Source organism: Stomoxys calcitrans, chromosome 4, assembly GCF_963082655.1.
Source record: "Stomoxys calcitrans chromosome 4, idStoCalc2.1, whole genome shotgun sequence".
Classification (NCBI taxonomy): domain Eukaryota; kingdom Metazoa; phylum Arthropoda; class Insecta; order Diptera; family Muscidae; genus Stomoxys; species Stomoxys calcitrans.
The window spans coordinates 115775628-115803248 of record NC_081555.1 but is presented as its reverse complement, the minus strand read 5'-3'; the positions used below and the strand labels follow the sequence as shown (position 1 = coordinate 115803248).

At 40.0% G+C, this 27621-nt stretch overlaps 1 protein-coding gene across 3 annotated transcripts in view; it reads left to right on the top strand.

The window, feature by feature from the left end:
* LOC106081960 (uncharacterized) overlaps positions 1–27621 on the top strand; it is a 612487-nt gene that overhangs the window by 306476 nt on the left and 278390 nt on the right. For all 3 annotated transcript variants that reach the window (XR_009398108.1, XM_059367731.1, XM_059367730.1), the window contains one exon: positions 24706–24726. The gene's annotated coding sequence lies outside the window, so the exon portion shown is untranslated. The remainder of the gene's footprint in view (positions 1–24705; positions 24727–27621) is intronic.

The window sequence follows — 27621 nt, the reverse complement described above, 5'->3', positions numbered from 1 at the left end:
GGGGCGGCCCCTCCCCCTTACCCCAAAAGTCCTATCCAAAAATAAAAGTGGACCAATATGGGATTCAAATGAAAGGTATTCAGGAGTAGAGTACAAATTTCATCATAAAAGTTGGGTACCAAGTACCCAAACCCCTTAAAATAGATTTATTTGACGATCATGACAATATGGGACTCAAATGAAAAGTATTCGGGAGTAGATTACGAATATGGTCAGGAAGTAGGAATAGGCTTTATAATTTATTGATAACGGAAGGGGGCAGACCCTCCACCGTTACCCCAAAAACACCATCCAAAATTAAAAGTCGACCGATAAGGACAATATGGGTATCAAATGAAAAGTATGCTGAAGTAGATAACGAATCCGGTATACAAATTCATGTCAAAGTATAGGGGGTCATCCCACCTCCACAAAAACGCCCAAAATGGGGACATTAGTCAATCACGGATACATGGGACTCGGTTTGTTTGTTCCGTATAGGCTGAAAAATGGCAGAACCGATTTTCTCGAAATTTTCGCATATTATGTTGGTTGATCTGGAGGGAAACATAGGCCATATAATTTTGCGGTATCGGAAGGGGGACGGACCCTCCCCCTTATGCCAAAAACACAACCCAAAATCAAAAGTGGCTCGATCGGAATATATTGGGTTGCCCAAAAAGTTAATGCGGATTTTTCATAAAGTCGGCGTTGACAAATTTTTTCACAGCTTATGACTCTGTAATTGCATTCTTTCTTCTGTCAGTTATCAGCTCTAACTTTTAGGTTGCTTTAGAAAAAAAGTGTAAAAAAAGTATATTTGCTTAAAGTTTATTCTAAGTTTTATTAAAAATGCATTTACTTTCTTTTAAAAAATCCGCAATTACTTTTTGGGCAACCCAATAGGTATTAAATGAAAGGTATTGGAGAGTAGAATACGAATATGGTATCAAAATTTGAGTGTAAATACCAATCGGGCCGCCTAAACCTCAAAACTTCCCCAACTCCCCAACAGACATATTGGACATTCATTTCAATATGGCGCTCAAATGAAAGGTATTCGGGAGTAGATTTCGAATTTGGCATACAAAATCAGATCGAAGTATAGGGGGTCACGCCACCCCTCAAAAATGCCATTAGACCCATTATGACTATCATACTCGGCTGACCCGATTGTCTTAAAATTTTCATAGATTGTGTACGTTTGTCTGGAAGGACACATAGGTTATATAATTTTTATACCCATCACCGAAGGATCGGGGTATATTCATTTTGTCATTACGTTTGCAACACATCGAAATATCCATTTCCGACCCTATAAAGTATATATATTCTTGATCAGCGTAAAAATCTAAGACGATCTAAACATGTCCGTCCGTCTGTCCGTCTGTCTGTTGAAATCACGCTACAGTCTTTAAAAATAGAGATATTGAGCTGAAATTTTGCACAGATTCTTTTTTTGTCCATAAGCAAGTTAAGTTCTAAGAAGATTAAGTTCCGCCGATTTAGGGTCTTAGGCCAATAAAAGCCACATTTATTATCCGATTTCGCTGAAATTCGGGACAGTGAATTGTGTAAGGCCCATCGACATCCTTCGTTAAATTGGCCCAGATCGGTTCAGATTTGGATATAGCTGCCATATAGACCAATATCTAGGTTTTAGGTTTTGGGGCCATAAAAGACGCATTTATTGTCCAATGTCGCTGAAATTTGAGACAGTGAGTTTGGTTATGCTCTTCGACGTCCTTCTTCAATTTTGCCTAGATCGGTCCAGATTTGGATGTAGCTGCCATATAGATCGATCCTCCGATATATGGTGTAAGGCCCATAAAAGCCACATTCATTATCCGATATTGCTGAAATTTGGGACAGTGAGTTGTGTTAGGCCCTTTGACATATTTCTTCAATTCGGTCCAGATCGGTTCAGATTTCGATATAGCTGCCATATAAACCGATTTCTTGATTTATGGTTTTGGGCTCATAAAATGCTCATTTATTGTCCGATGTCGCCGAAATTTGGAACAGTGAGTTAAGTTAAGCCCCTTGACGTCCTTTTGCAATATCGCACAGATCGGTCCAGATTTGGATATAGCTGCCATATAGACCAATATCTAGGTTTTAGGTTTTGGGGCCATAAAAGACGCATTTATTGTCCAATGTCGCTGAAATTTGAGACAGTGAGTTTGGTTATGCTCTTCGACGTCCTTCTTAAATTTTGCCTAGATCGGTCCAGATTGGAACATAGCTGCCATATAGACCGATATCTGGATTTAAGGTTTAGGGCCCATAAAAGAGGCATTTATTGCCCCATTTCGCCGAAATTTGGGACAGTGCTTTGTGTTAGGCTCTTCGACATGTTTATGCAACTTGGCCCAAATCGGTCCAGATTTGGATATAGCTGCCATGTAGACCGATATCTCGATTTAAAGTCTTGGCCCCATAAAATGCGCATTTATAATCCGATTTCACTGAAATTTGACACAGTACCTTATGTTCAGCTTTTCGACATCCGTATCTTATATAGTTCAGATCGGTATGAGGTATATGGGTATAAGGTATGAAATTTTCACTGAATTTTGATGAAAGGTGGTTTACATATATACCCGATCCAAAGTTCGGGCCCGCACGAACTTAACGCCTTTTTACTTGTTAGATATCGGGTGGAGGCGGACCCTCCCTCTTACCCCAAAAACGTCATGCATATCCGAAAGTAGTCCGATGGGCACAATAAAAGTATCAAATGAAAAGTATTGGAGACCTGAAAACGAATATGGTATTAAAATTTGAGTACGCAGCTGCCCCCCCCCCCCCCACCCCAAGCCAAAACTCCTTGTAACAAATATATTCGAAGTTCATGTCAATATGGGACTCAAGTGAAATGTATTAGGCAGTAGATTACAAATATGGTATAAAACATTAGGTCCAAGTAATGGGAGGTCGCCCACCCACAAATAGGCATATTAGCCGACCATGGCTATATGGGACTCAAATGAAAGGTATTAGGGAGTAGATTACGAATATGACATTAAAATTTGCTTCGAGTCTAGGTGGCGCTTTTTCTCCTAAAGATACGTCAAATGGGATATTTGACCCATTATTGGGTCGGCTCCTTAGGTACTTAAACCCAATTTAAAAAAAGCATATTAATGCTCTACTCCCAAATACTTTTCAATTGAGTCTCTATTGTACCGGAGCGGTTTTGGGCCTGTGGCGGCTCCCTAGATACTTGGATCCAATTTAAGATATCATATTCATACTCTACTCCCGAATCCCTTTCTTTAAAGTCATATATTGTCCCGATCGATCCACTTTTTATTTTAAGCGGTACTCTTGGGTCGACTCCCTAGGTACTTTGATTAAATTTTTGACTACTTTTGACTTGAAATTGACTACTCCCGAAAACCTTTCATTTGAGTCGCAAATTGTCCCGATCTGTCCACTTTCATTTTTGGTGGTTGTTTTGGGGTGGTTTTGAGATTTTGACGGTTCGCTAGGAACATGTACCGAATTTTAAATATCATGTTCATATTCTACTTCCAAATACCTTTTCTTTGAGTCGCATATTGACCCGCTCGGTCCACTTTTGATTTTGGGCACTTTTTTTGTTCCGGTTTTGGACCTAGGGCGGCCGCCTTATTATTTGGACCCAATTTTTAATACCATATTGATTTTTAACTCCCAAAATACTTTCATGGGACTTAATCCCATATTGAGCCTATCGGTACATATGTCTTGCTGGGGGGTTTTGGGGGCGGGGTTGTCCCTCAGACACCAAGAAATAAATTTTTATGTCAGATTTGTAGTGTAATTTAATTTAATTTAAGTACCTTTCATGTGATACCCATACTGACCAAAGCGGTAAAAGTCTTCTGTTAGGTTGTGTTTTTGGTGATGGGGGAGCCCCCCACTCTTAGTGTGATATTGGTATGTCAAGGTCGTACTCTACTCTTAAATACCTTTCATTCGATACCTATGTAGCCCAAAGCTGTAAAAGTGTCCGTTCGGGTTGAAAGTCGTGACAGAACACTCTATGGAAAATATCAGCCATATCGGATGAAAATTGCGGCATCTAGGGGCCCAAGAAGTTAAATCGGCATATGGGTTTATACGGAAGCTATATCAGGTTATAGACCAATTTGGATCGTACTTATCACAGTTGTTGGAGGCCATAACAGAATGATATGTGTAAAATTTCAGCCAAATCGGATTAAAATTGAGGCTTCCAGGGGCTCAAGAAGTCAAATCGGGACATCGGTTTATATGGGAGCTATATCTAAATCTGAACCGATATTGCCCATTTGCAAGCTCCAACGACCTACATTGATACTTAGTATCTATGCAAAATTTCAAGCGGCTAGCTTTACGCGTTCGACCTCTATCGAGATTTCGACTGACGGACGGACGGACATGGCTAGATCGAATCAGAATGTCGAGAGGATTCAGAATAAATAGACATTATGGGATCGCCGATCAATATTTCGAGGTGTTGCAAAAGGAATGACGAGATTAGTTTACACCCGTCTTATGGTGTTGGGTATAATAAAAATATTATTATTTGATTTTTGCTTATTTGCCCACCGGAGCAACACTATGCGGTTTAGTTTGCAAAAAAAATCTAATTTTTTGCGTACCCCCTTATTTTGAAATCCGTTTTTGGGGCTCGGGCCCATGGACCCCTAGGGGCCAAAAACCCCTCTAAGGGGGAAGTAATCCTACCTAGGCAATATGGGTATCAAATGAAAGGTATTGATTAGTGGTCTGCGAATATGCAATGTTGACTCGGGAAGGACCTATGGGGTCTTGAGAATTTTTACCCCTATTTGGAAACTTAACGAAATTATTATTTTAAATAAAACTTTATTTGCCTTCCAAAGTTGGAAAAATTTTGCTGGCCTTCGGCCGGGTGTGAGATTTTCTCCTCCTCCATATGTCCAACAGTGGGAAATAGACAAAAGTATTTAAAATAAAACTCTATTTGGCTACCAAAGTTGGAGTAGAGTTTTTCAACAGCTGCATATTCGTAATCTACTCGTTCATATGTTCGTTGCCACATTCGTAATCTACTTCTCAATACCTTTTACCTTTTACCTAGGTTGGACTACTTCCCCCAAATGGGGAAGTTTTTGGCCCCTAGGGGCCCGAGCCACAAAAAAGGACTTCTTATTCGACATCCTGGGGTTTGCACAAAATTAGATTTCTTTGCGAACTACCCCTTAAATACTTCTTTGGGTAGAAGTTATTGCATGACATTTTACCTCACACATGTCACCAGCATTAGGAATGGATAACCACCCCTGAAAATTGTTATCTGATATTTTCGCCAGGATTCAAACGGCCATTCAGTGTCATATAAGGACATCCTAACCTCTTCACTACGGTGGCCTAAAAATCCATTCGATTTTGCGAAGTATGCAATAATAAGGTATTTTTTCAATCGATCCACATCAGATTGTATTCTCATATGACTGTGTAAATTTTATGCACTGCCTTGGTCGGCCGCACTTTGGTAAAGATTATTTTATTACCCATAAACTCCTCTGTCCCAGTTCAATAAAAACTGACTCAGAACTTAATATGTAGGGTAAGTGTAGAGTGTTGAAGTTGGCATTTGATTATCTATAGCAACCCATTTTGCATGGCCTTTCATTTTAGCATTAATAAAGTAAAAATCAAGCTCTTTTGGGACTTCTGTTGGCATTCTCCGTTGTTCTAGTGAAATTTGTTAACGTTTGTTTCCATGAATACCAAGCTTTCCCTAATCATAATGAAAGTAATAACCTCGTAGAACAAACAGTTATTTTCATTTGAAGAGTTCTTTGAAATATCCCTGCTATAGTAAATACTTGTGGTATTGTCACAGGACGCTGAAAACCGGCAACCATTTTTTTTACCCCACTCTAGACTACACCTTTCGGCCAGCGCTCATAGCCAGATATGGCCCCATGCAAACATGTAAGCTCTTCCATTGAAATAATTCTGTTTCGATTTGCACTTTTTCTCCCATCCTTCGTTTGTCCTGCTGGCCAACATGACATTTCGCCATTGGACAGCTAGCCAGCACCATTCAACACTGGTGATCACTATACGCTGGCGTCTGTTGTCCTTCTGGTCACTGGACAGTGGCCGTTGCGGTTACTTTACAAAATAAGGATGCATCTCATGGCCATGATGGCATAACAAAATGATGTTGGAAAAACAGTTTGCAATGCACAATGGACCTGGACCAAAGATTTTAACTAAATTTTATACAGAAATAAAATGTTGACAAAATATTCTATAAAAAAAAATTTAGACAAAAAAATTCAATTTGTGTTTGTTTGTATGTATGTCGGTTTGTTTGTTTGTTCCGTATAGACTCAAAAACGGCTGAATCGAATACCTTAAAATTTTCACAGATTGTGTAGGTTGGTCTAGAAGGAAACATAGGCTATATAAATTTTTTGATATCGGGAGGGGGGCGGCCCTCCCCCTTACCCCAAAATTACTACCCAAAAATAAAAGTGGACTGATCCGGACAATATGGAATTCAAATAATAGGTGTTCAAGAGTTGAGTACAAATTTCATAATACAATTGGGGGCCGCCCCAGGCCCAAAACCCCTTAAAATAGGATTATTGACAATATTGGACGGGAATAGACTATGAATATGGTCAGGAATTAGGAATAGGCTTTAAAATTTATTGATAACGGAAGGCGTCGGACCCTTCACCGTTACCCCAAAAACACCAACCAAAATCTAAAGTAGACCGATAAGGACAATATGGGTATCAATTAAAAAATTATGCGGGAGTAGATAACGAATCCGGCATATAAATTCATGTGGAGGTATACGGGGTCACCCCACCCCCCAAAAACGCCCGAAATGGGCACATTAGCCAATCACGGATATATGGGAATCGGTTGGTTTGTTCCGTATAGACTAAAAAACGGCAGAAACGATTTTCTCGAAATTTTCGCATATTATGTTGGTTGGTCTGGAAGGAAACATAAGCTATATAATTTTTCGGTATCGGAAGGGGGACGGAACCTCCCCCTTATGGCAAAAACATAACCCAAAATCAAAAGTGAACCGCTTGGGACAAAATCAGTATCAAATGAAAGGTACTGGAGAGTAGAATACGACTATGGTATTAAATTTTGAGTGTAAGTACCAATCGGGCAGCCCCAACCCCAAAACTCCCCCAAACAGACATATTGGACGTTCACTTCAATATGGGGCTCAAATGAAAGGTATTCGGGAGTAGATTTCGAAACTGGCGTACAAATTCAATTAGAAGTATGTGGGGTCACGCCAACCCTCAAAAACGCCGTTAGACCCATTATGACTATATTAAACTAGGCTGAACCGATTTTCTTAAAATTTTCAAAGATTGTGTAAGTTTGCCTGGAAGGTAACCTAGTATATATATTTCAGATATCGGGTGGAGGCGGACCCTCCCCTTAACCCCGAAAACGCTACCTATATTCGAAAATGTTTCAATGGGCACAATAAGGGTATCAAATGAAAGGTATTGGAGACCACAAAACGAATATGGTATTAAAATGTGGGTCCAAGTACCCAGCGGGCCCCTCCCCCCAACCCCCAAAACTCCTCTAAACAGATATATTCGAAGTTCATGTCAATATGGGACTCAAGGGAAAATTATTAGGCAGTAGATTACAAATATGGCATAAAACATTAGGTCCAAGTAATGGGAGATCGCCCACCCCCGAAATTCCCCCAAATGGGCATATTTGCCGATCAAGGCTATATGGGACTCAAATGAAAGGTATAAGGAAGTAGATTACGAATATGACATTAAAATTTACGTTCAACTCAAGGTGGTTCCACGTTCAACAATGTGGAACTCAAATGAAAGGTATTTGAGAGTAGAAAACGAATTTGATATCCAATTTTGAAGCAAAGCATCCCCTAAACTGAACTTCATTTCCGATGAGAATAAAGAACGAATTTGATATCTACATTTGAGTCGAAGTGCCTGAGGTGCCACCAGGAACCGAGAAGGGCAAATTCTCACACATCAATGAGGGCTTTCCGATTCAAGTTTAAACTCAATGATAAGGGACCATTTCTTTAGCCGATTCCGAACGGCGTCCCGTAATTCGACACCTCTTTGGGGAAATTTTTTTTAATGATCATGCATAGCATTGTACCTCGCAAATGTCGCCAACAGTATCCCCTCTTAAACACCGCTTTGTCCGCTGTTCTCGCCAGGATACGAAAGCGTTTCGGCCTTTGCCAGGGGCCTCGTCAGACTGCTATGCCAATAAAATTTTGACAAAATTTTCTATAGAAATAAAATTTTGACAAAATTTTCTACAAAAACAAAATTTTGACAAAATTTTCTACAAAAATAAAATTTTGACAAAATTTTCTATAGAAATAAAATTTTGACAAAATTTTCTATAGAAATAAAATTTTAACAAAATTTTCTATAGAAATAAAATTTTGACAAAATTTTCTATAGAAATAAAATTTTGACAAAATTTTCCATAGAAATAAAATTTTGACAAAATTTTCTATCGAAATAAAATTTTGACAAAATTTTCTATAGAAATAAAATCTTGACAAAATTTTCTATAGAAATAAAATTTTGACAAAATTTTCTATAGAAATAAAATTTTGACAAAATTTTCTATAGAAATAAAATTTTGACAAAATTTTCTATAGAAATAAAATTTTGACAAAATTTTCTATAGAAATAAAATTTTGACAAAATTTTCTATAGAATTTAAATTTTCACGAAATATAGAGAAAACATGTTTACAAAATTTTTTATCGAAATGAAAATTTGTAAATTGAATCTGAGGAATTTGTACTACTGCCCAATGTGCAATATGATGACAAGGAATTATAAAAAATATGCAACACAATAAAAAAAAATGCAACGGAAACTAATGAAAAATAAAAATCACTTTGAACATTTTTCATTGGAGGCGAGCTAACACATCTCACAGCAGCGAATAGACAAGAGGAAACATTGGCGTTATAACATCGTCAATGCAGAAGTTTTTTTAATGCTTTTCAATTTATATCATACGAAGTCATCCTTAGTTATAATTTTACACTCATAGAATATCAATTTAGGATAAAAGAAAAGAAACAATTTTTTCTGAGTGTATTGTGGACGGTTTTTCCATATCCGTTTAACATGCATTTGCTTCCTTCCTACCCACTTTTTACTTTCATGCTGCAGTAATCGATGGCATAAAGCAGTGCTGGCAAAAAGTGGATTTTTTTCCTCAGTAGCTGGCTTAGTCTGCTCTTGTTTTTGTGGATGTGGATTTTTTGTTCGTGCATCTGTCCGTCTGTTCTATCTGAGTGTAGCTGTCATTAACAAATTGCTTAACTGACACATCACAGAGTAGATAATGTCCCCATGAATCGAGCGTGACTGCAGAATGAAGGCATAATGAAACTTCTGCCCGATTCACTTTCCTCTTTGGCCGAAAGAGATGGAAAATCATGAAAGATTTATGTTTAAATTTAGTTTTTTGCTTTTTTTACTTCTAACGTTTGCACTGCCATGAAAGATGACAGTTGTATGAAGGAAGAAAAAAAAGAATATTTTTTTTAACTGCAAGCGTTGCATGAGTGACATTTATTCTTCATTTATGTCGGAATGGAATACGTTTTATTAGTTGGGAGCTCTTTTGATTGAACTATAATAGAACACAACAAGTAAAAGCGTGCTTAGTTGGGCCGGGCCGAATCTTGGAAACCCATAACCATGGTTACTCCTAAAAGTCTACAAAAAATGAGGTTAGTGGAAGGCGCAGTTGTACTTTACGTACCAAATTTCTGCCAAACCAGACAAAATTTGAAGCTTCTATGGGCCGCAGAAGGCTAATCGGGAGTTTGCCTTATATGGTTATTAAACCGATTTGGACAATATTTTTGCAAATGGGAAGTCATAACAAAAGGCTTTGTGAGCCACAACGGACAATAATTGCGATTTCCAGGGCCTCAAGTTGTCAACTAGGGAGAGGTTTATATGGGAGCTACATCCTGTTATAGACCAATTTGAACCATGCATAGTAATAAGAAGCCGTATTAGAGCAAAATGCAAATTTTGCCCATGAACATTTTGTTGGGGGTGGGACGTAGGCAGTTGGTCCAGAATTTTGATATCAGTTTCGTGGTCTACTCCCAAACATCTTTTATTTGAGCACCATATTTCCATAGTCGGCAAACATGACCGATTTGGGGTATGAGGCGGCCGTTCAGTGACTTGATCCTAAAAATATATATCAGATTCGTGTTCTACTCTAAAATACCTCTTATTACAGCCCCATATTGGAATGGTCATCAAATACCTCCTATATGGGTGGTGTTATGCGGCAGGGTGGTCCCATATACACTTTTTTCCGAATATTGATATCAAATTCGTGCTTTACTCCCAAAGACCTTTCATTTGAGCCCCATATTACTATGATCGTACATTTGTGCTCTTTGGGGGGAGTTTTTGGGAGGGGCGGCCCCCAACATTTGAATATCAGATTGGTATTCTATAATTAAATATCTTTTATTTAAGCCCCATATTGCCATGGTCAGTAAATAAGTCCTCTTTGGGTGGGGCGGCTCCCTTAGGTACCCCATTCGAAATTTGAATACCAAATTTTTATTTTTAGGGTACCATATGAGAGCACACAAAATTTCTCTTAAATCGCACCACCCATCTCCGAGATCTGGCGTTTCTGAAAATTAGGGTAAGGGGGAGGGTCCGCCCCCCCTTCAGATATCATTAAATGTAGTACCCTATTTTCATCACGGGGTCAAGAAAATCGGTTCAGCCGTTTCTGAGTCTATAAGGAACACACAAACATACAAACAAACAAACCTTCAAACAAACACAAATTGATTTTTATATATAAGATTAGTGTTTGCTTTTGTTCTTTTTTCTTCTGGATGTTCAAATGATGGGTGATTTCAAAATACATTCGGCCAATACACAAGGGTTAAAGGGCGAATTTCTTTGCGGTGCATGCACATATCCACTTTCACCGTTCTAACATTCTAGCTCTTTGTGAGACCCAGGTGCGTGAGGATTCAGATCCACAGGATTTTCACATCCTTGGGTACCATACTCTGTCTCTTTTTAATTCGCACAGAGGCCTCGTAGTATATGTACGTAATGACGTAGTGTTCCAAAGACGACAACACCTGGACTCACAGGATCCAGAATTTAACTCCCTTTGGGTTAAATTCGGAATTGGATCACATATACTGCACGTCGGATTTTTATATAGAAATCCAAACTCATAAAGGGATGCTTCCATGAACGGCTTTGACGCTCTTTCTGATTCCATTACAAATATTTTGGAGCATTTTCCGGGCAGTGAAATCGTTGTCGCTGGGGATCTGAATGTCCACAACTCCTCCTTTCTTTTCCATTTGAGTCATACGACTCCTGAGGACCAATGCGTTGAGCTTTTTGCTGCGCACAATGGTTTGGCGGAACTAGTGAACAACCTGACACATATCGCATGTGTCCAAGGGCACCAAAATAATACTCTTGACCTTTTTTTAACTTCACACCCTGAAAAGTATGAAGTTAATACTCTTGCACCTTTTGGTAACACCGATCACTGCATTGTTTCTGCACTTTTTTCGTATTCTGCTCTTCGTACTGCTTCCTCCCCAGTCCCGAAGCGGTCAATATTTTTATTGGATTCTTTCAGCATTTTAATTGGAAACTTTGTTTTCTAGATGACAATATAAATGCTACTACTGAAATGATTGAGAAGATAATTTTAAATGGAATGAAAACATTTATTCCAGTTAAGACTATAACGGCTAAATCAGACGACAAAAGTTGGTTTAACCAGACATGCAGAGATGCTGTTAGATCGAAAGAGGTGGCATTCAGGAACTGGCGCTTGGATAAAAATGCTAATACTGAACTGCTGCACAAACAGGCGAGATCTTCGTGTGCCAATGTGCTTAGACGCGAAAAATTTCTTTACGAACAGCGTCTGCGTACTAAGGTTCTTGCTTCTACTCGAGGAAGTAAAAGCTTTTGGTCGTGAAAAAAGTAAAGGATAGTTCTTTATCTATTCCAACTTTTGTTAAGGATGATCAAAGGTTCACTGACCCGGTTGACAAGGCTATCCTGTTGCCTGATATATTTGCACGGAATTCTTCCCTGCCGCATAGCAATCAACCACTCCCCTCAATCGAAAATGTATCTGGCGTCATGCCCCAAAAATTTTTACGAACTCGTGGAGTTAAAAGGATTCTTGAGAATCTAGACGTAAATAAATCCCCGGGCCCGGATGGCACATTAACACTTGTCTTACGCAAGTGTTCTTCGAAGCTCGCTCCTCCATTACGCAACCTTTTCAATCTTGTCTACCGTGCGGGAGTCTTTCCGGCGCGTTGGAAGGTTGCGAACGTTCAGCAAATACCCAAGAAGGGTAAGGCAAACAACCCTGCGAATTATCGGCCAATTGCGATATGCTCCGCTCTCTCCAAGGTCATGGAGAGCATGGTTAATCACCATCTTGTGAGGTATTTAGAGTCTAATATCCTTCTTAGCTACCAACGATATGGGTTCCGCAGAAATCGCTCTACGGGCGACCTCATAGCACTTCTGTCGGAACGTTGGAGTCGCTCAATCCACCAGTTTGGTGAGAGTAAGGTTGTGGCTCTGGATATCTCCAAGGCATTTTATAGGGTCTGGCACGATGCACTACTATCAAAGCTTGTCGCATTTGATGTCGGTAATGGCTTCGTTCGATTTATTTCGAGCTTTCTCAGAGATCGCACTATTCGAGTCGCTATAGATGGGTTCTCATCCAATGAGCACAAATTGACCGCAGGTGTACTCCAGGGATCTGTTCTTTCTCCTCCTCTTTTTCTAATTCACATCAACGATCTGTTGGGTCAGACATCGAATTCGATCTACTCATTTGCGGATGACTCACTCGACCATAAGCCGAGTCTTCGAGAGATTGAGGACAAGAGGGGGCTTATGGACGATACACTCTGCCAGGATTTGCTGGCCATTTCTGAGTGGGGTCGAATGAATCGAGTAGATTTTAATGCACGGAAGACACAGTGCTGCTTGTTGTCACACAAACGATTCGCTGACCCATTACGATCATCTTTGTCTATCAAGGGTGTAGATGTTGAGCAATCAGAAGCTCTTGATGTTTTGGGCATGAAAATACAAAGTGATGTCCGTTGGGCTAAACATGTATTTAAAGTGTCGAAAGAAGCATTCAGGTGTTTAGGCTTCCTTAAATGGTGTAAGAATTACTTCACTCCGTCTGATCTTATTAACATCGACACCACTTTCATAAGGCCGAAAATGGAGTACAACTCACATGCATGGGTTGGAGCTTCAAAATCATCCCTGGAGCTACTGCACCGTGTATAGAGGAGAGCGATGGCATTGATTGGGGAGTGTGGGGCATCCAACTCTATTGCCTCCCCTTGATCATCGTCGCAATGTGGGTTGTTTGGCGCTGTTCTATCGGTACTTTCATGGTGTGTGTTCGTCTGATATTCGTCTTCTAATTCCTAATGTAAGGATGTATATCAGGGATACTAGACATTCCAGGAACTCAAATGCCTTTGTTGGCCAGCGGACCGCGTAATGCTTTACAGAGAAAATTCTTATTTCGCCCGAAAAGTTGGTATGTGGAATCGACTTCCGGCTAATGTCTTTCCCACCCACTTTGACATCCAATGATTTAAGACAAATGTTAATAAGCACTACAACCTTTTCCCCCTCTCCAATTCCTAATTTCCTCTAGCCAACGCAATGCACTGCATTCATAGGGGACATCCCCTTCGTGTTGGCTGACAGAAAAAAGAATTTGACCTGTGGTGGTGGGTATATAAGATTCGACTCGGTCGAACTTAGCATGCTCTTACTTACTTTCTTATTATACATCAGAAATATTTGTCATATTCATCAAAGTTTCTGACTGGCCATCTCTGGGGCCCACTGTCTTGGCGCCATTGTTAGGTATATGTATAAGATTCGCCCATACCGAACTTAACGCTAACTTATTATTATGTATAAAAAGTTATACTTACCACTTTCAAGATGCCAAACATTTCCTTACTCATTACCAACTTATTTTGTCTTTCCTTAACTCACTACACAGATTAATTAACATTAGCAATAAGCGTTCTTGTATTTCCTAGGTAAACATTGAGTGCACGTTTCCAGGTAGAATGCTTAATTAAGCAACAATTTGATTTCATTTTGTTTACATGCCACAGACTCCAAAGTTACAACATGGCAAAACATCCCGGAAAATATTTCTATACTTCTAACGAAATTAAACAAACCCACACATTGTGCTCTTTCATAGAAGAGCTTGTTTGTTGACTTCAGGCAGAGCACAGGACATGCTTGACTGTCTGCCCGCTTTACTATCTGTCTGCCTGCGCGCTGTTGGCAACAAACGTGTTTATCTTTATTTTTAATGGATATTAAAATAATAACCCGGATAACAAAGATAATTGTTATCATTATTTTTGCTAGATTTTTAATGCTGGCGCGGTAATTCACAGATTAAAAATAATGAACTCATTACGCAAGGCAAGAGAGTGAATGCGCGTTGAAAACTGGCAAATAAAATGAAATTTGATTAAAAAAAAAAATCGTTTATCAGTCATACTGGTTGACCAGTTACATAAAGGATGTATAGTTATAGCACAAGGTGGAAATATTCAAAAACTGAGGCAACTGTTACACTTTAATGCAACCAAATCAGATTATTTTGAACTCTAATAGTTGGTAAAGTAAAGTCATGTTTAATATTTAGGGCATAGCAATGGAGCTGAGGTATGGGTGTCGTGTAGTTCTCAAATTTAATACAAACAAGTTCAACAAATCAATTATTAAGCTAAAATACTTAGTCTTTAGTTCAAATGTGTAGATACGACACGGGATTACTAAGAACACCACACAGGCTGGAACTTTGAGCTGTAGTGTGTATATGTGTGAGACAATTGTCTGGACTTGTGTGGTGTCCATCGTTGTCACAGGAAGCTTAGCTGAAAGCTACCGGGCGCGTCCACAGGTTGCGGATGGTGAAAAGCTCCGTTTTTATACGGAGTAGCTGCAAATGCGGCCGCGGGCTGTCAGCGATTTTCGAGAGGAGAGTCTTAGAGAGGAGTCAAATGGCACTGGATCTTAATTAAATACTGAGTGGCAATGATACTCGAGATGACAAGGCGAGTTATTCGCTCCTTCAAATAACCAATGACCAATATCAGCGTCTGTTCCCAGGTTAAGGGCGGCTGGAGGTCGAGCGTCGGATCTTGGAGCAAGCGGCTCGCCACAACGAGGGATACATGTGCAATCCCACAAAACGCATGCGGTTGGGGCGCAGGGCCAGTAACCCGCCCCCGGAAAACTATGGCAAATACTATGAGAAACAAAGGAATAGTAAAAACGGACCACCCCCCCAACGTTGACGACCCACGCAAACGAAAAAAGGACCATGATTTGCAGATCTGCATCTGGAATGTCCGCACTTTTTATAGAGAAGGTCCAGTATACGCGCTGGCGGATGTATTAGAGAAGTACGAGGCAGATATTACCGACTTACATTAAGTGCGATGGACTGGGAATGGCATCACTACAACACCAAATGGTGACGAACTATACTACAGCTGCCATAACACGAGGCATGAATTTGGGTGTGGATTTGTGGTTAGTCGGAGACTGAAACACCTTTTCTCCAGCTTTACTCCGGTGGATGAGAGGCTAGCCACAATCCGCATAAAAGCCAAATTCTTCAACATCAGCCTTATAGGTGCCCATGCCCCGACGGAAGGCAAAGACAATCATACCAAGGATATTTTCTACGAGCGCCTAGAGAGAGAATATGGCCGCTGCTCCGCTTATGATATTAAAATCGTTCTGGGAGATTTTAATGCGAAGATGGGGAAGGAAAATATTTTTGGTCCAACAGTCGGAAAGTTTAGCCTCCACGAGATAACGTCCAGTAATGGGTTGAGGCTGATAGATTTCGCCGCGGCAAAAAACATGGCAGTTAGTAGCACCAGATTTCAACATAAAAATATTCACAAAGCCACATGGCTGTCACCCGATCAAAACCAGAGGAATCAAATTGATCACTCATCCAGCGTGTTAGATGTACGATCGATTCGTGGAGCGAATATAGTTTCGTATCATTACCTTGTTGCAGCAAAGGTTCGCACCTGTTTGAACATGGCGAGGAAAGTCGGATCTGACACTGCACGAAAGCTGGACATTGAAAAGCTGCATACACAACAGATGGCAACGGCATACTCCACTCAACTGAGAGAACTGCTCGATGAAAGCACTCCTTGCTCCAATGATATAATGACACAGTGGCAAACCATTGCCCACTCTATGGAAAATGCCGCGAAATCTGTACTTGGGTACCAGAATCCTCCTCCGAGAAACCCATGGTACGACCATGAGTGTCTAAGTGATACTGAAGCCAAGAATGCGGCATATAGAGCAACCCTGCAATCAGTGGCAACGCCAGAAGAGGGAGAGGTATCGAGAGAAAAGGAGAAGGGAGAAACGTCTATTCCGCACAAAGAAAAAGGAAATCGAAAGACGTGAGTGTGAGCGAATTGAGATGTACAGGAGTCAGAATGAAGTCCGGAAATTCTACCAAAGAATTAAACACCAAACCGATGGCTTTGGTGCAGGCACATCTTCCTGCAGAGACAAAGAAGGAAATCTGGTAAAGGACACAGAAAACATGCTGAGGATATGAAAAGTACATTTTACCCAACTGCTAGTGTCCGATGTAGGTGGCGAAGAAGATACCGCAGAACCAATCCCTGATGATGGTATAGAATATATACCTCCTATTCAGAATGAGGTCTTAGTAGCGATGACTCGACTAAAGAACAACAAGCCAGCAGGAGCCGATGGGTTGCCAGCTGAACTGTTTAAGACCGGAGGCGACACGCTGATGAGGCGTATGCTTCAGCTTATCTGCGCAATCTGGCTAGAAGAACGCATACCCGATGATTGGAACCTCGGCATACTATGTCCCGTAAACAAGTGCTGTTATATGGTTCTGAATCATGGGTTCTTGTGAAAGCAGATGAGGCAGTGCTTGGAGTATTTGAGAGAAAGATTCTTCGTAAAATATAGGGACCAGTTTGGGATAATGGAGAATATAGGCGACGTATGAACCACGAGCTGTATGACGACGATAGCATAGTTACACGCATCAAAATACAACGGCTGCGTTTCCTAGGTGATGTTGTCAGAATGGATGAAGAAACTCCAGCAAAGAAGTCTTTTGAAGGCAAACACGGTGGTACACGCACACCGGGAAGACCAAAAGCCCGATGGAGAGATTGAGTTGTGGGAGACACCTCGAAACTTGGTGTCAGAGATTTTAGAATGAGCGCGGAAGATCGAGGCGGTTGGAACGCTATTCTCCGTTCGGCTATTGGAACAAATATTCTGCCATAGCCAATTAAAAAGAAAAGAGATAAAAAAGCTCTCCACTCCCAAAAAAATATTAACAAATTTTTTTTTTCAAAAACTTGTTTAAATAAAAAAGGTGTTGTTTTTTTTACTTTTAAATGAAATTTATGTTAACAATCATTGTGTATAAATCTTTATCACCGTTTCCACCATTATGCTTGATGGACTTTATATTGTTTAAATATTTTACCAAGACAATATCCACATGATTTTTTTTTCAATTTTTTTCTCTGAGTAAAATGGCTTACATCTCCTTATTTAGGGACACATATGGTTTAATGTCTGACTGTTCATTATCACACATCATACAATATGGACGATAATCTCTTAAAGCATAATGAAATTTGTGAAGAACGAAACAACATGCACACATTCACAGTTTTTTTTTATAGAATAAACAACGAAGCTCTACACAGAGTTCGGTTGATGATGGAGATGTTGAGGAAGATGATAAAGTTCAGGTTAAGTAAAATTTAATTAAAACATTTCATGGGAAAATCAGCAACAGGCAAAGAAGCCTGGTCTTCCCCATAGTGAAAGAAGAGACAGAAAAAAAGAAAACAAGAGCTCTACTTTGCTCTGATTGACATGTTTTTGTTTCTTTTTTTGAAAATTCGAACTTTGAGTAAAGCCTTGCAAACGTTAAGGGATTATTTCGTTTAGTTTTCAAACAAGTTTGTATAACATAATACACTTCATTTAAAAAGAAAACAAATTAGTTAATATTCTACAGGTAAGCACGTTAAGTTCGACCGGGCGAATCTTCTTCTTCTTCTAATATATAACAAGTAAAAGCGTGCTAAGTTCGGCCGGGCCGAATCTTATATACCCTCCACCATGGATCGCATTTGTCGAGTTCTTTTCCCGGCATATCTTCTTAGACAAAAAAGGATATAAGAAAAGATTTGCTCTGCTATTAGAACGATATCAAGATATGGTCCGGTGTAAAATGTCAGCCAATTCGAATAAGAATTGCGCCTTTGGCTTTGGAGGCTCAAGAAGTAAATAAAATATAGAGATCGATTTATATTGGAGCTGTATCGGGCTATACACCGATTCAGACCATAATAAACACGTATATTGATGGTCATGAGAGAATCCGTCGTACAAAATTTCAGGCAAATCGGATAATAATTGCGACCTCTAGAGGCTCAAGAAGTCAAGACCCAAGATCGGTTTATATGACAGCTATATCAGGTTATGGACCGATTTGAACCATACTTGGCAAAGTTGATGGATATCATAACAAAGGACGTTTCAATTCAATTCCAATCGGCTAAGAATTGCGCACTCTAGAGGCTCAAGATCTCAAGACCCAAGATCGGTTTATATGACAGCTATATCAGGTTATTAACCGATTTGAACTATACTTGGCACAGTTGTTGGGTATAATAACAAAATACTACGTGCAAAAATTCATTCAAATTGGATAAGAATTGCCCCCTCTAGAGGCTCAAGAAGTCAAGACCCAAGATCGGTTTATATGGCAGCTATATCAGGTTATGGACCGATTTGAACCATACTTGGCAAAGTTGTTGGATATCATAACAAAACACGTCGTGCAAAATTTCATTCCAATCGGCTAAGAATTGCACAGTCTAGAGGCTCAAGATCTCAAGACCCAAGATCGGTTTATATGATAGCTATATCAGGTTATGAACCGATTTGAACCAATCCTGGCACAAATGTTGGATATCATAACAAAACACGTCGTGCAAAATTTCATTCCAATCGGATGAGAATTACGCACTCTAGAGTCTCAAGAAATCAAGACCCAAGATCGGTTTATATGGCAGCTATATCAAAACATGGACCGATATGGCCGATTTACAATACCAACCGACCTACACTAATAAGAAGTATTTGTGCAAAATTCCAAGCGGCTAGCTTTACTCCTTCCGAAGTTAGCGTGCTTTCGACAGACACACGGACGGACGGACGGACAGACAGACGGACGGACACGGCTAGATCGACAGAAAATGTCGCGACGATCAAGAATATATATACTTTATGGGGTCTCAGACGAATATTTCGAGTAGTTACAAACAGAATGACGAAATTAGTATACCCCCCATCCTATGGTGGAGGGTATAAAAATGAATTTGTTTTTGTTTGTTTCGTAGAGACTCAAAAACGGCTGAGCCGATTACCTTGAAATTTTCACAAATTGTGTAAGTTGGTCTGAAAGGAATCAAAGGCTATATATTTTTTTTGATATCGGAAGGGGGGCGGACCCTCCCCTCCCATCCCAAAAATACTACCCAAAAATAAAAGTGTACCGATCAAGACAATACGAGACTCTAATGAAAGGTATTCAGGAGTAGAGTACGAATTTCATTTTACAAATTGGAACCAATTAACTGGGGAGTCGCCCCAACTCCTAAACCTCCTAAAACAAGGTTCATTGGACGAGCATACCAATATCGGACTCAAATGAAGGGTATTCGGAAATAGATTACGAATATAGTCCGGAAGAAAGAATAGCCTTTATAATTTGTTGATATCGGAAGGGGGCGGTCCTCTCCCCCTTTACCCAAAAAACACCACCCAAAATCTAAAGTGGACCGATAACGGTGTACATTTTTATGTTGCATTTGCACTATACTTTTAAATACCTCCCATTTGATACCCATATTGCCCAAAGCGGTGTAATTGTCCTCTTGGGGGGGTTTTGGGGTTAGGTGACCCCTCGAACTCTATCCTTAAATACATTTCATATAATCCCAATCGGTAAACATGTTCGTTCAGGTGGGTTTTGAGATGGGGCGTCCCCCCAGGTTATTTGATCCCAAAATTTCCAAGATATGGCATTTTTGAAAATTGATGTAAGGGGAGCGTCACAGCTTCATTGGCCAAGTGGGTGACTTGGGGATGTTGGAAGCCAAGCAACGGTTCTGATTGGTTTTGACAAAATCCAGGCTTATCTTGGTCTTCGTATAAAATGTGGATACAAACCTCCCCGCGGTGTTACTCGGGTCACCATTAACAACCGCTAATGATAATGAGCTAAAATGTGCCACGAGTTTACCTGCAGAGTGATAAAAACATGGGTTTGGGGCGCCGGGCTAGTAGTCCATCACCCGGAAGACTTGAGGAAATTACTACAAAAAAGCGAAGAAGATTAAAAACGGATGGCTTCTATGGTGATTACCCCGCAGACGTTTTATGGACCTAGATTTGCGTATCTGCAACTGGAATGCCCGCACTCTTTACAATGGATAAATACAGGGTCGACATACCTGCCATACAAGATGTGCGATGGCTTGGCAAGCCATCGCACATATATTAGAGCTGCCATGAAACTAGACATAAATTTGGCTGTGGATTTGTGGTTAGTCCGAGGCTGAAACTCCTTGTCTCCAGGTTTACTCCGGTGGGTGAAAGGCTAGCCAGAATTCGCATAAAGGCCAAATTAATGCGAAAATAGGGAAAGAAAATAACAACTGTCGGACAATTTAGCCCGCACGAAGAAACTTGCGATAATGGATTGAGGCTAATAGGATACGCAGCGGCAAAGAACATGGTAGTTAACAGCACCAGATTCCAACATACAAGGATTCACACGGCCACATGGCTGTCAGCCAATTAAAACAAGTGAAACCAAAAAGATGGTGTTGTGATAGATGGAAGCAAATCAATCAGAGTATTAGATGTTCGATCGATCCGAGGGGCGAACATTGGTCCGGATCATTATCTTGTTGCAGCAAAGATTCACACTCGTCTTAGTGTGGCCGGAAACATACGATCTGACACTCCTCGGAAGCTGGATATCGGAAAGCTGCAAACACAACAGGTGGTAGCAGTTCACAGGCAAACCATAGCCCACTTCATGGAAGGAGCCACAACATCCATACCTGGGTACCAAAAGCCTCCCCCAAGGACCCCATTGTACGACCAGAAGTGCCAAAAAGTTGCCGAAGCCATGAATGCAGCATATAGGGTACCATTATAGTCAGAGGCAACGCGCCAGGGGAAGGAGAGGTATCGGGGGAAATGGAGAGAGGAGAAACGACTCTTCCGCCGATAGAAGAGGGGAATGTAGAGACGCCAGTGTGAGCGAATCGAGATGTTCAGGAGCCAGAATGAAGTCGAAAATTCTACCAAAAAATTAAACATCACGTCCTCCTTCCACGGAGCGGGAGCGGTGCGGTTTCCAATCTCAAAATCTGATCCGCCCCATCAAAATAACAAGTAGAAGCGTACTAAGTTCGGCCGCGCCGATTTTTGGGATACTACCACCACCATGGATTTGGTTAAAATATGAGAGCTATATCTGGTTATACACTGATTTGGACCATACTTAGCACAGTTGGTCAGATAGTCATAACAGAACACTATGTATAAAATTTAAAAATCGGATGAAAATTGATGCTTCCAGGAGCTCAAGAAATCAAATCGGAAGATCGGTTTATATAGGAGCAATACCAGGTTCTTGAACTATTTGAACCGTACTAACACCATGTGCAAATTTTCAGCCAAATCGGACAGAAATTGAAGCTTCCAGGAGCTCAAGAAGTCAAATCGGGAGATCGGTTTATATGGGAGCTTTATCAAGTTCTAGACCCATTTAGACGGTACTTGACATAATTGTTGAAAGTAATAACGAAACACTATGTGCAAATATTCAGCCAAATAGGACAAAAATTGCGGCTTCCATGGGCTCAAGAAGTCAAATCGGGAGATCGGTTTATATGGGAGCTATATCAGGTTCTTGACTGATTTAGACCATACTTGACACAGTTATTGGAAGTCACAATAGATCACCACGTACAAAATTTCAGCCAAATTTGATGAAAATTGCGTCTTTTAGGGGCTCAAGAAGTCAAATTGGGAGATCGGTTTATATGGAAGCTATATCCATATCTAAACCGATTTAGCCCATTTGCAATCCCCAATGACCTACATCAATATAAAGTATCTGTGCAAAATTTCAAGCGGCTAGTTGTACGCGTTCGACCGCTATCGTGATTTCTGAAGACGGACGGATATAGCTAGATCGACTCTGGATGTCGATACGATCAAGAATATATATATTTTATTGGGTCCTAGATCAATATTTCGACGAATGATTGGATTAGTATACCCTCATCCTATGGTGCTGGATATAAAAATCTTTTAAATAAACATTTATTTGGACAGCTAGTAGTCCATATCTTGGCGTATTAAAATAAAAATTTTAAAATATTAAATTAACATGGTTTAGGGTCATAGGCCCATAGAAGCCGCATTTATTATCCGATTTCGTTGAAATTTTAAACCGCGAGTTGTACTTAGGCCTCCGATATCCAAACCGAAATGCTCCATTTCGGAACGTAATTAGTTATAGCTGTCATATAGACCGAACAAAGGGCAACCGATTAAAGGGCGCGTTTATCACCCGTCTTTGTAGCAATTTAGTTAATTTTATTTGGCCTGTCAACATCCGCAACGAGTTTGGTTCACACCGAACGTTAGATATAGTTACTATATAGACCGATCTGCCGATTAAAAGTTTTATACTCATAAAAGCTATCTTTGTTACCCGATTTCCCTGAAATTTGTAACAGCCAGTTGCACTAGGCCTTCTATTGTGCGAACTGAACATCGTCCATATCCGACCAAATTTGTATGTAACTGCCATATAGACCGGTTTGCCGATTTAGGGTCATAGGCCCATAAAAAATTCCATAACGAAGGATTTATAACAATATGCTGTGTTTAGGCTTCTTCTTTTATTGAAAATTAATTCCTCATTTTCGTAGGATTTTTTTTTGAAAAATTACTTTTCATATATATTCGTCGCTTCTCTGGAAAAATATCTTTCGATTGATGTCAATTTCATTAAAATCCATCCTGGCGTTTAGCCATAACAATCGCCTTTATAAAACACTTGGCCGTTTATTTTTATATGTACAGGGTGGCTGATGAATATTGCTACATTAAGAAACTCAAATAATTTTTTTTCGGTGTATGGAATACATATTTCTTTTATTCATGTTAAAGCTCGTTCAATTTTATTAAATATAGTTTAATTTGTTTTAAAAATAATGGAATTTAAATGCCCCCCCTGCTCGTTGATGCATGTGCGGCATCTTAGCAAAAAGTTATTCATTACTGCTTGGAGAGTTGAGACAGGAATAGCCGCAATTGTTGCTCGAATGGATTGCTTTAGTTCATTCAAATTTGTTGGTTTTGCTTTGTAAACTTCCTGTTTGCAATGACCCCACAAGAAAAAGTCAGGTGCAGTAAGGTCAGGCGACCTGGGTGGCCAACGGAATGTGGAGTTTCTGGATATCAGTTTATTGGGAAATTTTCGTCGCAATTCTGTCATAACAGGTTGGGCTATGTGAGGACCTGCACCATCTTGCTGAAACCACACAGAGTTAAAAGAAATTCTCTTTCGGCGTAATTCTGGATAGAAAAACTCTCTCAACATGTTCAAGTAGCGGTCTCCAGTAACCGTAACGGGGTGACCGTTTTCTTCGAAGAAGTAGGGCCCGACAATGAAACGTGATGAAACTGCACACCACACTGTGACACGAAGTGGATGCAATTCCGTCTCATGGAGTGTCTGTGGGTTGGAAGCACTCCATATTCGACAATTTTGTTTGTTTATGTTGCCGTTCAAATCGAAATGGGCCTCGTCAGACATGAAAAGACAGTTCAACATGTTTCCATCCTCTTCCACCATTTGAAGCATCTTCTGGCAAAATTCCAAGCGAATCGGCAAGTCTGCAGCGTTCAGTTTGTTGGCCATTTGAATTTTATATGGGAATAAGTCCAAATCTTTGTGCATAATTGACTGTAATGACTGTCTGCTTATACCCATTTGAGCAGATAAGCTTCTTGTCGAAACTCTTGGATTGTGTTGTATCGCAGCAGCTACAGCAGCGATTGTTTCCTCCGTTCGAACTGAAGGGTTTCGATGGTAAGGTCTTCTGTTGACTGTCCCATGCTCGGCAAAATTGTTTACAAGTCTCATTATGGTCCATCTGCTCGGAGGATTGCCGCCAAACGTGCGTCTATACTCTCTTTGAACCGAAACTACAGACTCCAGTGCGTGATAGCGGCGGACAATCCAAATTCTTGTTTCGGTGTCCCAGTTATCCATTTTTGTCAAATCTAAGAATCAATCTGCAAAATAAAAAAAAAATCGACCACATTCATTAAATAGAAAAAAAGTTATTACATTTTTTTTTGGTAGCGGCTTTCATCAGCCACCCTGTATAATATTTTACCTGAAATGATTAATGACTCAAAACATATTTCTTTTTTTCAGCGAATAACTAATTCGACACAGGTGAGTTAAATATGATATCTAGAAAATTGTCAAATATCTTTTAAGAATACCATTTGAAATATTTAAACAAATATGTACAATACAACATAAATATTGGACCATCTATTGTTAGCAGTTATAAGGAAATTGATATTATAGTATTAGGGTTTATTTTATTTAATCTGAAGATTAGACAGGATGTGTTTAACTTATCTATGTCCAAATCACCACTCCTGAGGTAAAAGATGCAAATTTGCCCATTACTAAAAGAAATTTCCCATGAACATTTCATTAAGGAACAAGGGATACTTCTCTCATATCAATGAGTGCAGTCCGATTAAAGTTTAAGCTCAATGGTAAGAGGTCTCCTTTTTATGCCGAGTCCGAACGACGTGCCGCTTAGCGACATCACTTGGTAGAGAAGATTTAGCATGGCAGGATATCTCATTTGAATCCAGGCGGTCGGCGTCATAGGCAGACATTCTAACCTCTGCGTCGCAGTGGCCTCCAAATCATTCCAAATTTGCCCATAATCATTGCATTAATAAACAGTGGCAAACTTCTGACATATCTATGTACGACACCTCTTTTGAGGGGAAGTGTTTACATGGTTCTATGCACGACATAGTACACTCACAAGAGAATAGTTCATTTCACATAAAGGAAATTTTCGACATTGAAACTTCTTTCGAGAAAAACGTTGGACTTTGTTGGACGAAAATAAGTTTATATGAAATATGGTTTTCTGGGTTGCCAATAGTTTTTCTTTACCTATAAATTAATTTGGCATCATGCTTATGTACGCCTATTGAAAAAGATGTCAAGTCTATAACGGTCTATATGGCAGCTACATCCAAATCTTGACCAATTTGGGCCAAGTTGCAGAAAAATGTCGAAGAGCTTAACACTGTTCCAAATTTCGACGAAATCGGACAATAAATGCTCCTTTTTTGGCCCCAAAACCATAAATCGTGAGATCGGTCTATATTACAGCTCTATGCAAATCTTGATCGATCTAGGCCAAATTGCAGAAATATATCGAGGGGCTTAGCTTAATTCACTGTTCCAAATTTCGGCGACAGCGGACAATAAATGCAACTTTTATGGGCTCAAAACCTTAAATTGAGAGATCGGTCTATATGTCAGCTATATCCAAATCTGGACCGATCTGTGCCATATTCAAGAAAAATGTTGAAGGGCTTAACGCTACCCACTGCCTCAAATTTCGCCGACATCGGACAATAAATGCGCCTTTTAGGGGCAAGATCGGTCTATATGGCAGCTATATCTAAATCTGAACCGATCTGGCTATATCCAAATCTGAACCGAATCAAATTGACGAAGGATGCCAAAGGACCAAATACAACTCACTGTCCCAAATTTTGGCAAAATCGGACAATAAATGCGCCTTTCATGGGCGCAAGACCTTAAATCGAGAGATCGGTCTATATGGCAGCTACATCCAAATCTGGACCGATCTTGGTCAAATTGAAGAAAAATGTTGAAGGGATTAACACAACTGACTGTTCCAAATTTCAGCGAAATCGGATAATAAATGTGGCTTTTATTGGCCTAAGACCCTAAATCGACGGATCGGTCTATATGGCAGCTATATCCAAATCTGAACCGATCTGGGCCAAATAGAAGAAGCATATCGAAGGGATTAACACGACTGACTGTTTCAAATTTCAGCAAAATCGGATAATAAATGTGGCTTTTATTGGCCTAAGACCCTAAATCGGCGGATCGGTCTATGTGGGGGCTATATCAAAATATAGTCCGATATAGCCCATATTCAAACTTAACCTGCTTATGGACCAAACAAAAAGAATCTGTGCAAAGTTTCATCTCAATATCTCTATTTTAAAAGACTGTAACGTGATTTCATCAGACAGACGGACAGACGTACGGAACGCACACCGGGGAGGTTCTTTCCTATTTTGAATGGGGAGCGTGTTCCAGCATGCGTCATTCTACAAATACATATCAGTTTTGCAGAGATACCAAGCTCAGACATGGCTTGAAATACCTTTGAACGTATAAAGCGGCTTTGTAGTCAACAAAGAGATGGTAGGTGTTGGGTCTTTTGCAGGATTTGGGGCCTTGTGAATATCTGGTCCAGGGTGGGATTACCAGGTTTTAAGCCACATTGACACAGGGCCCAATTATCTCATTGACTTTAGGTTTCAATCTTTCACACAGTACGCTCGAGAGTATCTTGTTTGCAATGGGGAGGAAACTTATTCCTCTGTAGTTGGCACACCCCTTCTTGTCTCCCTTCTAGTGTACGGGACATAGTATGCTGAGGTTCCAATCATCGGGTATGTGTTCTTCTAGCCAGATCGCGCACATAAGCTGATGCATACGCCTTATCAGCGTGGCGCCTCCGGTCCTACATATTTCAGCGGGTAACCCATCGGATCCTGCTGCCTTCTTGTTCTTCAGTCGGGTCACTGCTACTTGGACCTTATTCTGACTAGTTGGAAGCATTGTATACCATCATCAGGGATTGGTTCTGCGATATACTCTTCGCCGCCATCGTCGGACACTAGCAGGGGTAAATTTTATTTCCGTTGCCATTACCTAAATTCGTAAAAAAATTTTGTAGCACCAACCAGAAATTTAGGTCTCTACGGTCTATTTGCAAATATCTGCCGATTTTTCAATTATATTTTGCATGTATGAAAATTTTGGGTTATTTTGCCTATAATAGTTTTGGTTAACTATGATATCAATTTGAATGTCTGACTACTTATCGCATTTTGGCTACGCCATATAACCGCGTGACGAAGTTTAGTAAGAATTCGCCTGATTCCAATTTGGTACATTTATAATAATCGGATTGAACTTGCAGCTTATGGAGGTTGGTTTGCTAGTCAATTAGTTTATCGTTAAGTCGATACACTAACATGCTGG